General features: G+C 34.7%; 1 pseudogene; it reads right to left on the minus strand.

Moving 5' to 3' along the window:
* Positions 1 to 6,727: 6,727 nt before the first annotated feature.
* LOC149541161 (cytochrome c biogenesis protein CCS1, chloroplastic-like) lies at positions 6,728 to 11,451 on the minus strand (annotated as a pseudogene).
* Between the last annotated feature and the right edge of the window lie 1,124 nt (positions 11,452 to 12,575).

Raw genomic sequence — 12,575 nt, forward strand, 5'->3', positions numbered from 1 at the left:
TTAAAGTACTGAGGAGGGTGAATCTAAGTATGCTCAATCTAAGAAAGTGTGTCTAGAATTTTTATCAAAGAGATCTTATCGTTAACGATTTGTATTAGTGCATTCTCATTCTGTGGTATTTATTACTTTTTCATTAATCAATTATCAAGAGTTTTATGTTCATCAAAACCAAATTCAAATTTACAACTCATTGACAGAAGTAGAAAAAGAAAATTTCCATACCATTGTAACCATTGAAGCAACAGTTCTGAAAATGTTTCTTATCATTTATATTTGATATTTATAAAGTACATTTGGATATGTATGATCATTTGGTGAAATTTGACTTAACCAAAACTTCCTAGATAGCCTAGCTGATTGAAAACCTAGCAGGACTAAAATGTGGAGACAATTATAAACTATGGCCTAGAAGAGAGAAATAAACTAGGTGGGAAGCAGGTTAAACGTGTTGAAAAGAGATTGTTTTGAAGCAAAGAACCTGTAACAGAACAATCATTATTTTATCAATGATGTCGAACCTACTACCTACTGGTGAGATAAAAAAAATTTAATCTGAATCCTATCATGTGGTTGATTGATGAAAAGGATTTGAAAAGAGGAGATAACAAGAGCACCTAGTGTAAGGTTGAGTTATTTGGTGTATAAAAGGAGCATTAAGACCAAGTAAGGCATTGATACTATAGTGTATTGTTTATCTATTTAAAGTTTGAATTGAAAGATTACTTAAGAAAAGATTGGAATAAGATCAAGTAAGAAAGATGTCTATCAAGCCTTGTCAACCAGTCAGTGCAAGCCGAGCATAAATTAGTAGAAGCTAAGTGAAAATCAAGAGGTGTCAAGCAAAGAAGACAAACACTGCAAGCTGAGTGAATGTTAGTATATGCCAAGTAAATTTTAGTTGGTGTCGAGCATTAGTAAACTTTGTTGGTGTAAATATGTATTTAATATTTACACTTTACTTAAGTTTACTTAAGTTAATGCATTATTTTATTATTTATTTGGTGAGACACTTAGGAGTTTGCATACTTTCATGAGTTGTCATATTGACAACACAGAAGTAAGCAATTCTAATTCAACACATGGTGTCTACAACACTGGAGTTTTCATAATTAACTAAGTTTCCATGTAGGCAACATAGTTATTAGCACTCCTAATTTAGCACATGGTGTCTACAACATAAATTTGCGTGATACACCTCTGTAGGCTTATCCTCTCATCTTTGTACTTACTTATGTGCTTAATGGAGGATAATCCATATTTGGTGGACATGTGTCTGGTTGTATGACTTATCATGATTCTGATTCTTAGGCATTCTAGATGCATCTCAGAGGCCTTTATATATAGGCACTCCTAGTTTACATTTACATTGAATCGAATACATATCGATATTTTGATCATACTCTTTCTTATCGACTGTTGTGTTTGTGCTTGAGTTCTTTGATCTTGGGTGAATTTTTCCCTAAGGCAAATTATTACATGGTATCAAAGCTTGGAGAATTTCTCCCCACATAGTCGTTTGAGACTGTTGTTGCTTTAGCACCTTGACCCAGATGCACAGTATCGCAGATATTGGGAGCATCTAAAGTTGAAGCAAACCTCGCCATTACATCTGGAACATTGATTCAATGAATTGACAATAAATTTTCCTATATTGGGCCATAGTCAAAATTTAGGCAACATTTTTTTTGCAAACCAGCAACCCGAAGGCCCAATTTCCAAATTTGGTATAATCATTTCAAATCTATACATTTAATTTTTAGATCTACATTTTTTTTCATCTGCATCTCTAAAAAAAAAATCAAATCTACATTATTTTTTAGAAAAAATTTGGCCATCAAGCTAGTAGGAGAGATTTTTGTAGGTGAAGATTGAAACTTGCTGGGGAAAATAAGATATTTGCATCACATTTAGAATGTCAAAAAAACCCCAAATTGGATTTTGTTTCATCCAAATCGGACATCTGAGGTAAAATCTAGAGCCATTTGATTTTTGGAGGCGCGATGACGACGATTCAAGAAAAATAACAGCAGAGGTGATTTTCAAATAGCGATATCTCCCTCATACGGACTCCTTTTTGCAAGAATTATTTTTGTTTTGGGGTAGAATTTTATGATCTACACATTGGTGTAGGTGGTTTGAGATCTTTGTTCCCAAATTTTTTTGCAACTCGCAAATCCTGATTTTTGCCACTTCAAATGCTTAGTACGGGCTCATTTGGACACATAATTAGGTTCTATTTTCTTTGAAAGTGCATTTTTTTGTCTACTTTCTAGATTTGCAATCATATTATAAGTTCTATGGACAGAAATACTGCTTTTAGAAATAGGCCCTAAATTGGCTATTGTAATTGAACTAACTATAAAGTGCCAAATCATACATTCGAGGGGGGGTGGGGGGGGTGGGCTCTTTGCTTTGTTTTTCATTTTTGGTGGTTACATTGAATAAGGAATGGAGTCAATTGGTTATTACATGTCTTAGTCAACACAATGCACTACCATATGCGAGAGGACTTACCTACAATGCAGACACAAGTGCCCTCATTTGGCATACTCTCTTTCCATTTATGGATATGGAGGTTATTGATTCACTTGAGGACATTAAGTCATCTGATCCATATGTTTATTGGATTCATCTTTGGGAAATGTGTGGAGATCCACACATTCCTCCATTCCCAAAAGATCTTTTACCTCTTGTTGCAGTTGCATCCTCTCCAGATGAGATCACACTTCCAAATACACTTGTTGCTACTCCTAATCTAGTTCTAGACATAAATGCTTCAGATTCAGTGCATTAGGATTTACCCTAATTTTCTACTCTAGCTTTATGGGACGACTTCCTTCTAGACATAGCAAGGTTGTTTGTGGAGTCTCATATTGAAAATGTGGGAGACATCCTCAATGATATTCATCATCTCTTTGAGGTGAATTCTTCATCAATTTCCATAGTGATTGATTCATGTACTTCACCACAGTAGGCCACACTTTGTCTTCTAGTTCTAGCCTCAGGTAATGACTTATTGACTAACATTTTTGGTTTGTTCGTGGAGTCACACATAGTCGATTTGGGAGACTTCTTTGATGATATATCACTTCTCTTTGATGAGGATGATCCTTCTTCAGTTGTTGCAAGGGCTCACTCTAACCCTCATGTCCATTCTCTACATGATCAGTCTTCACAGGCTGATGTGATTGTGGATCCTTATGTACAATAGTTGCAAGAGGTCTCTCTATCATTTGAGGAGACTGTTGGCTCTTTGAAACAGGTTCTACATCAATCCTTGCTAGATCTACATTTGTTCTCAATAGTATTGGAAGGAGCAATCATCAGTATTGATAGAGGAACACTTGAACAAATTTTAGAGACACCTTTCATCACCAAGCTTCTTTCCAAACCCAAGGGAAGCGTTTCACCAGTACCTCTACCAGTGTTTCTTCCAAAGGGGAGGAACATCATTCAATGATCATGGATTAGCTTCTACATTGGATTATTTCTCACTGGTCAGCACCTTATTTTTTTTTTTGGGGGGGGGGACTACCTTGTCTCCTTCTTCTCTTTTATGGGGGGACTTTTTCCTCTTAAGGGGTTTTGTCCTTCCACTTCTCTTTTGTATATACTTGATGTATGTCGTAATGGGGGGATCTTGATTACTCCATCCATCCATACATCTTTTCATCTCTTTTTTTGGGGGAGGGTTTTTCACATGAAGTTTTCCCTCTTTCTCCATTTTATGAGAGATTGCATTTCATTATATACATGGGTACGTTAACATGGCCTAGTAGTCGGGACCCATCATGCATTTTCATTTTAGTTTTCGTAAGCTTAAGGGCATTCCCCTAAGTTGCACTTAAGGGGGGGTGTTAGTGTAGATACGTATTTACTATTTACACTTTACTTAAGTTTACTTAGGTTAATGCATTATTTTATTATTTATTTAGTAAGACACTTAGGATTTTGCGTACTTTCATGAGTTGTCATGTTGACAACACAAAAGTAAACAATTCTAATTCAGCATATGGTGTCTACAATATTGGAGTTTGCATAATTAATTGAGTTTTCATGTAGACAACACAGTTATTGGCACTCCTAATTTAGCACATGGTGTCTACAACATAAATTTGCATGCTACACCTTTGTAGGCTTATCCTCTCATCATCGCACTTACTTCTATGCTTAATGGAGGATAATCCATATCTGGTGGACATGCACCTAGTTGTATGACTTATCATGATGTTGATTCCTAGGCATTCTAGATGCATCTTAGAGGCCTTTATATACAGACACTCCTAGTGTCACTAGTAAATTTAAACTCAATTTTTGACAAATTTTGGTTGAAATTTTGATGCAGGTTTGTCAAAATTTTGACCAAGCAATTCGTGGTAATTTATCTCATCAAAATTTTGACGAACCTGCACGTTGGTCAAAATTTTGACCAATACATTCGTCGAAAAAAATTAATTTTTGCTAGCTCTAGTTTTTCATTGTTGGTTGAAATTTCCACCACTGTTTGGTCGAAAAAAATTTAGAATTGGTGGAAATTTCAACCAATTCTTGGTAGAAAACTATCAAGAATTGGTCAAAATTTCCACCAATGTTTGGTCAAAAAAATTTATAATTGGTGGAAATTTTGACCAAGTCTTGGTAGAAAACTATCAAGAATTGGTCAAAATTTCCACCAATGTTTGGTCAAAAAAAAATTATAATTGGTGGAAATTTTGACTAATTCTTGGTAGAAAACTATCAAGAATTGGTTCAAATTTTCACCAATGTTTGGTTGACATTTTTTTATGTTGTATCAAGCAATTATTTCTTATCTAAGCCATTTAATTTGCAACCTTTTAAATCTCTGCAAAGTAAAGTTGGAGCAGGAAAAATTTTCTTCTCAAAGGTGTCCTCTGATTGTAGATAAGAAACAATTGCTTGATATAGCATGGAACAAAGAAGAACATAAACATATAGCATGGACATGTATTCTTTGAAATGAAAGCATCCAAGAATGTAAGCAAAAGCAGAACTATTGAAGTGTAATGCACTCTTGATATTGCCAAAGTTGATAGAAATTTTTTCAACTGGGAATAATGATATATTACATAATCAAAGTAACAAAGGAATTTCATATTCATAACAATTGGTTTTCAAAGTACAATATAGTACATAAATTGAAGAAGAAAAGTATCCTAAACTGAACACCACTATATGAAAATTATGCATTTTATCCCACAAGAACTTCAACACTAGAACAACTACTTTTGAAGTTTACTTGTGCAATCATTTTACTCCTTTTTAGAATTTAATGACTAAAGAGTACTTTAGTTTCTTTAAATTGTTATGGAAATCATAGTTGCACTTGTCCAATGTATCCTTTATTTGCTCCTTAAGAAACATTCTTTATGAACTCATTTACATCAAACACAGAAGTTGGATCCTTCTTTGTAATGATGCGTTGTTTTACATAACACATTTTAAATATTATATGCTAAAATATATATCATGGTTGCACTTGTACAATGTATGAAATGAAGAAAACCAAGTTTGAGATCAAATTGTATTTTTTTTTCGAAATGACAGTTTATTCACAAAAGAGTAGATATGACAATGCACCTTTTTAGTTATAATGGTCGAGATAAGATTTGCAGGGGTAACATCAAAAGTAGGGTTCCAAATAGAAATCCTAGATGGAGCTACTTGTTGACCTTGGCCATCAAGAGCATGAGTTAGTTCTTTTGGTGACCTCTCTTCAATTATTATGTACTCACTAGAGGAAATTGAGAGATCCATTGAGGTTAGAGGAGCAGCTACATAAAATGGGATATGATGGTAAAAAGTTGAGAGTGCCAGATTATATCTCCCTATTATATTTGTTGTGTCACCTATGAAAATATAATACCAACTTAGCAAGCCCTAACATACAAGAACAAATGTTGTTGGAAAAAAATTGTCGGCCAATCATCTAATGAGATTTAATTTGATGAACATCAATTTCAAATATCATAGCAAAGAAATTGCAGGATATTAATGTAAGAGTAATTATTAGTTCACACTTATTAATTAAATCACTTTGATTTAATTAAATAAGTTTCTTATTATTCTAGTTTTCTTAAGCTATCTTGTAAGTGCATATAAATAATATTTTGTTAATTATATTGTGCAACCTAGCTTTTTTAGGCTTTAGGTTACCCTTTTTGGGTTTCGATCTCCTTTTATAAGGATTGATCTATTTGTTTTTTTAATTATGAAGATCCATTGAATAATATTTTCTTCGTCTAATTTTTTTAGATCAAACCCTTGCCTCTTCTTGTCTTTTTCTTCTCCGTGACAGGTTTTCTACATGCAGGTTTTCTTGAGTTTCATGGATTTGTTGTGCACTTTTGCTAAAATCCTACATGTTATAAGAGCTAGATATGTTGTAGCTTGTTCAATGTTTCAAGAAAAAGGGAGAACAAGGGTTTGGCAGATCAGATCTAGTATTTTTTTAGGCTTTTCCTGATAAAACAAGGGGGTCACTAATTTTTGAAGCATTTTGAGGCCAAACAGACCTCACGGATGGATTCAGAAGGCATCAAAACCCCCATTTTGATATAAAATTTGCCTAATTTGGACAATGTTGATCTGGGAGGCAAAAAAAATTGCCGAGTAGGCTCGTACGACCTCTCGCACACAGTTTGAGGTGAAAAAATCAAAAAAATCACCAAAAAAATATTTAAAATGGTTGTTTTTTGTAGTGGCAGTTCTAAAAAAACTGCCAGTGGTCACCGAGACCGCTCGTAGTTGGTGGTAACTGCCTGCGGTAAACTGTCAGTGGTCCCGCTGACCGCAGCGGCTGCTGGTGACCCACCGGCGGCACCTCCTGACTAATCACCCGCCCTCCACTGTGGCTCTGCCACTGCGGATACACCTCCTGCTCTCTCCACCAGACCACTGCTCAACCATCGCTCCACTGGTGGCGGTGGCGTTTTTTTTTTTTTTTTTTTTTTTTATTAAAAAAATAATTTTTTCATGCATTTTCAGAGGCCCTGTTGGTTTTTTCTCCATAACTTGAGCATACGAACGTATTTTTTTGATCCAAAAAATGTGCCAAAAAGTAGGTTTTGAGATGGAGATGCTAGTATAAGTGTTTTTGGTTTTTGATGCAGTTTGATTGCTTGTTTTGGTAGTCAAAGCCAAAAAAAAAATTTGCACTCCGGGAGGCATATCTTGAGCATCCGATCTCTGATTTTGGACTTCTTTATATTGCTAGAAAGCTCTTTCTGCAATCTTTCCAGTGATGCTAATAGTTGTTCTAGATCCTATTCCAAGCACATCCAATTCAGTCTTTTTCATTTTAGCATTCTAGTGGATATCCTGATTGTTTTAGGTTCAGGGATCGATTTTCTTGCTTTAGATGCTTTGTTTTGGGCTCTTCCTTCTATTGTTTCAGCCTTATGTTTTTTATGATCATTGTTGCTATTCATTGTAAGCATCTATATGCAACGCACTTAGATAAAGTGCCACTCTTGCGTTTCAAGATCCTTTTCATCATTGTGATTTGTTGTACTCGCACTATTTTATAAAGTGTCATGGGGGGGATAGTTGTTTGCCACTTATAGGCCCTCTTTATCTTTTGCCTCATGCAGTGTTGATGACATGTTCCTTTATTTATGTCTGTACCTCACTCTTGATGTGTTTGGTTCCTGTGTTGTAGGAGATTTTTGGCCCATCTTTTCAGTTGCCTGTCACCTCACCCCGTCTGCATTAAGGGGGGGTTATATTATTGTTCTATGCTTCCTTGGTTCGATGGTTCATTAGTGTGAGCTATGTATTTAGTACTTGATCCTACATACTAGGCGATTGCAGTAGCTGGCTACCTATGCATTTCAGTGACATGGATCATCTACCATATAGAAATGCTCAGTTTGTGCCTTCTATTTCTATGGAGGTTCTACAGATCAGCACCTTTTGATAGATTTTTGTGATTTTTCATGCTTCAGTGGTTCTCTTCATGATCTCTCTTTATTCCTATCTTCTGGAACATTCTTTGCTATCTCTTTTTGGAGTAGGGTTTTTCCCATGTGGTTTTCTCTATTTCTCCTCTTTATAGAGATTTTGTTGTCATTGGGTACCTGATCAGGGCTTGTTGTCGGGATCTAATTTTCCTACTTTCATAACTGTGCTAGGTTAGCTTACCTCCTGAGCTTTGCTTAAGGGGGGGTTTTAGTGTAATTATTAGTTCACACTTATTAATTAAATCACTTTGATTCAATTAAATAGGTTGTTTATTACTCTAGTTTTCTTAAGCTATCTTGTAGATGCATATAATTAATATTTTATTAATTATATTGTGCAACCTAGCTTTTTTAGGCTTTAGGTTACCCTTTTCGAGTTTCAATCTCCTTTTATAAGGATTGATCTCTTTTTTTTTTTAATTATGAAGATCCATTGAATAATATTTTCTTCATCTGATTTTTTTTGATCAAACCCTTGCCTCTTCTTGTCTTTTTCTTCTCCATGATAGGTTTTCTGCATGCAAGTTTTCCTAGGCTTTGTGGATTTGTTGTGCGCTTTTGCTCAAATCCTACAATTAATAGTAATTCTACATACCATTTGCAATATGTTTATTACTAACTACTTCAGGAACTGAATCAAATATTTGATTCATCTCTTCTTGAAAACCTAGTTTATCTCTATTACTCTTTCCTCCAACTAGAATAGATGTTCCATCTTGCAAAGCTCATACCTACACATTCATTGTTCATTTTGTAAATCAGCACATTAGACATAATTTTGGTGCCATTATCCAAATGGTGATAATTGGAAAAATACATTAATCAAAACTTGAAATGAATTTTGTGAAGGTAGAAATTTTCTGAATCTAGGCTTACTTGTGAATGAGAAAGAAAGCTGACAATGGTTGTGAACATGAGTGGTCCAAATCTAGCATATACCACAGGAACCCCTGGATCCAATTGAGATTAGGCAAAATAGTTAGCTAGAAGTAGGGAAAATATGGTTAAAACAAGAATTGATATCTTAGTTATACCTCATCATCTTTTTTTCATAACAACTATAAAAGGAAGGGTAGTCATAACTAATAATCAGTGAGTCTGGCATACTCATTGTGATTAACATCAATCTCCTTTTTGTTAAAGTTTGTACGCATGATTATTAAATCTAATTCCACTCAAAATAGAGTTATCTCCATTATATTCTTTACAGGGTCACACGATAAACTATCAAATAGAAACAAACAATGGAGGAAAAGCATGGACCTTTAGTTCTAGGCCAGTGCTACCAATCACATCATCCACAATAATTTCCATGTCATCAATGGTTATTGGATGATTTGACCCAGGCCACCTAACTCCCACAAACTTCCCTTCTTGATCATACATCACAAAAGACTGCAGATCTCGAGCCAAAATTGATCTATGGTGTCAAAGAAATAATCACCAAATATAATAAATTAAATATATGAGTTTTCCACAATCCATAATCGATTTATTTACAAATTTCTGGAATAGATTGTGGATAAGTATTTATATGTTACAAGAGATAGAGGATACATAAGAAAACCAATGGAACTCGTCCAAAGTTTATATGTGGTGAAGATGTTGCCCATGAGCCCCATCACTGCAATTGCAATTAATATCACCAATACTTCCACTCAAAAGTTCCAATCTAATCCTTGAAGATAGACAATGGCCAAGAAAACACCCAAGCACAATGTATTGTTCATTGTCACTGCCTCATATATCTACAAAACAAGATATGAACATTGAGAAATCTATTTGAAAATTAGCATTTGTATGTCAATGTGCATGTGTATGAGAAAGAGAAAACAACAGAGTAACAGGCAGAACTTAAGCAAGAAAATATATCTGGTATACGGAAACAGCGAAAGTTGTGCCCTAAAAGGTGCCCATATTGGCAAACAGAGAGATCCCATGAACAATTATCGCTCTTCTATTCTCAATGTCATCCCCATTCTTAGTATTCAAACTCATCAAGCATCTTCATGGATCAAAGAAATTGAAAGACAAGGAGAAATGTACCTCAGAATAGGTCAAAGAAGTAGTTCATTTTTTCTTCTGACTTGCAAAGATAAGTGCTGAAATGGCCTCACTGGAGTTTGTGGCAAAGGGCATTGCTATGAAAGAAATAAAGAAGGTAGGGATGTTTGTGACATTAGAAAAGTTGTCAACAACGTCCACAAGTGGATCAGCAATGACGCCTGCTATAACTGCTCCTGCCACAAGTAGCAAAGTATCTTTCAAATAGATGTTGTATTTGCTGCCAACATTTTCACTTTCTTCAACATTATCCATCAAAGCTTCTAGTTCTTCCTTACTCTTCTACAACACCAGATACAGAAAAATGACTAATGTTAGAAAAGTTCTAGCATAAAACCTTTACTTGAGTCTATCAAGAGTGCCTAGCAAATGCCATTCAATATTATGTAACTAGGATTGGTAGAACTATTATCATCTTCTAGTGGCAAGAATGTACCAAAAAGTTGATTATCTTTGTTCTATAATGTAGTCATTGCAAGATTGAATGGTCCTGCACCATTCTTGTGTATCTGAAGAGCTGAGATACTTCAATCTGTTTGATAGATTGTGATGCCCCCAAATCATAAAGGGTTATTCACATTGATAGTCTTCCTTAGAACTTCCTTTCTATTTGTATCATGTAAAGAAAGGTTAGTGTGAAATTGGGATACCTAAATAAATATGGGCGAGAAAAATGAATAACAGTAAGATACCTGCTGTTAACATCTCAATGCAGTTTTCAAAAGAGACTTGATTATTTTGAGATTATCAAACTGAAAAATGTAGCTAGGAGAAAAAAAAAAGAACAAAGAGTTGTAAGATGGTGGCTAGAATATTGTTTCTTCTTTTATGTGAGTGTTTGTGTGAAGGAGGAAAAAAGCTCCAGATTATGATTCCAGATATATATATACCTTGCCATTCTCATAGTAATCAATGTAAAACTTCTCAACATGAACTTCGGTTTGAAAACTGGGAATTGGTTTAGACAAAATCCTATTTGGAGTAAGCACATCCCCCATCATAAAATTCAAGCCTTGAGGAATTATAACTAAACCACAGTAGCCCCCCCATAGAACTTAGAGTTGCCCCTGCCATTATGAGAAAAAGAGTTGCATGTACACCAATACGTGCAAGCCTACCAACAAGCCCTTTGAATCCATATAGACTTGATTCACTAAAGAAGACCTGCAAGCCTCAAATTTTGAAAACAAAAGATCATATTATCCATGGAATAAGAGCATAAAAATTGGATGAATGTTATGAGATCATTTCTTCCAAATAATCACAATCAACTTACCTCATATCCTGAACCCATCAGAAGAACACCAAGGTCTTGAATATGAACTTTGGGAAGTGATTCCGCAACTTCTAGTTTTAGGATGGTGGATGTACACTTCATGAATGTCGAGGAGAAGGCTATAAATGTCATGGGGAACCCTAATGCAAGGGTTGGTAAATGTCATTGTACGGCTATAGTACGAAACAATAGATTGTGCCTAGAATTGTAGTGACAGTTACTAGTTTTTATTAAGTTTTGAAGTGAATAGAGAAGTGTTTGTGGATTTTGTTGGATGGAATAGTGTGTATAGTGTTAATTCTTCCTTGTGCAAGCATTAAATTAGGTCTTTTCAATTTTTGCAAGTGCTTTGTTTAATTCTTTCTAAGTAGACTGTGCTCCTCGTCTAGTATCTATGATGTCATTATCATGACACTGTAATTTGGAAGCATGCAATGTTAAAGTAATTCCAAAGAAGGTAGAATGGAAATTTTAAAGACAGACAACATGCAAGCATCCCCTCATAATAAAGACAATGCCTTGAATAAAATATGGCATTGAAGGATCCTTCATTTTGGTAAAGATCGTCAAAAAAATATAAGAGACATGAAATTTCCATAGTTCATGATAGTTCTAGTGAATGCTTTTGGATATAATGATGTAGCTTTTTTAGTATCAATAGTTTGGATCACACTCACATTTTTTCTCAAATGTTAATGCTAGAAAACATTACATAGTTATATCCAGAAGCATCCGTCAATACCATAAAACTATCCTTGCTTCCTCTATAGGTTGTATTGTGGATGTGCTATATGAAATCTCTCTCTTGAAGCATATGGGGGAAAAAGAAGCTATAAGTCATACATTAACTATGGCATGGAGTCCCTGTAGTACTGAACTTCTCAAAGATTTACCTAATTGATGTCTTTGAGGATGTGAAAAAGAAAGAAGAGTGGCAAAGAAAAAAGAGCGTCAGTTGTATAAATCTCAAGATATCAGCAAGAAATGACTATAAATGCTGCCTAGATTTGAAATTCACGCAAAAAAATGTCACAAATAGCATAAACACCAATCTTACTTATAAGTGTTGTTTTGATTGTGTGGATTCTACCACTCTAGAGACGATTGAGAAATTTGTTAGCATCATTTAGTAATTTCAAGTAAACAGTACTCACATTAAAGATTTGACTAAGTAAAATCAGTGATCTTATGTAAAAAATCATTGATTTGACTAAGTCAAACCAGTGATGTTAGCGTTGTTTTGATGGTGTGGGTTC

The sequence above is a fragment of the Cupressus sempervirens genome, chromosome 9, assembly GCF_028749045.1.
Source record: "Cupressus sempervirens isolate cs-2001-9-10 chromosome 9, ASM2874904v1, whole genome shotgun sequence".
NCBI lineage: Eukaryota > Viridiplantae > Streptophyta > Pinopsida > Cupressales > Cupressaceae > Cupressus > Cupressus sempervirens.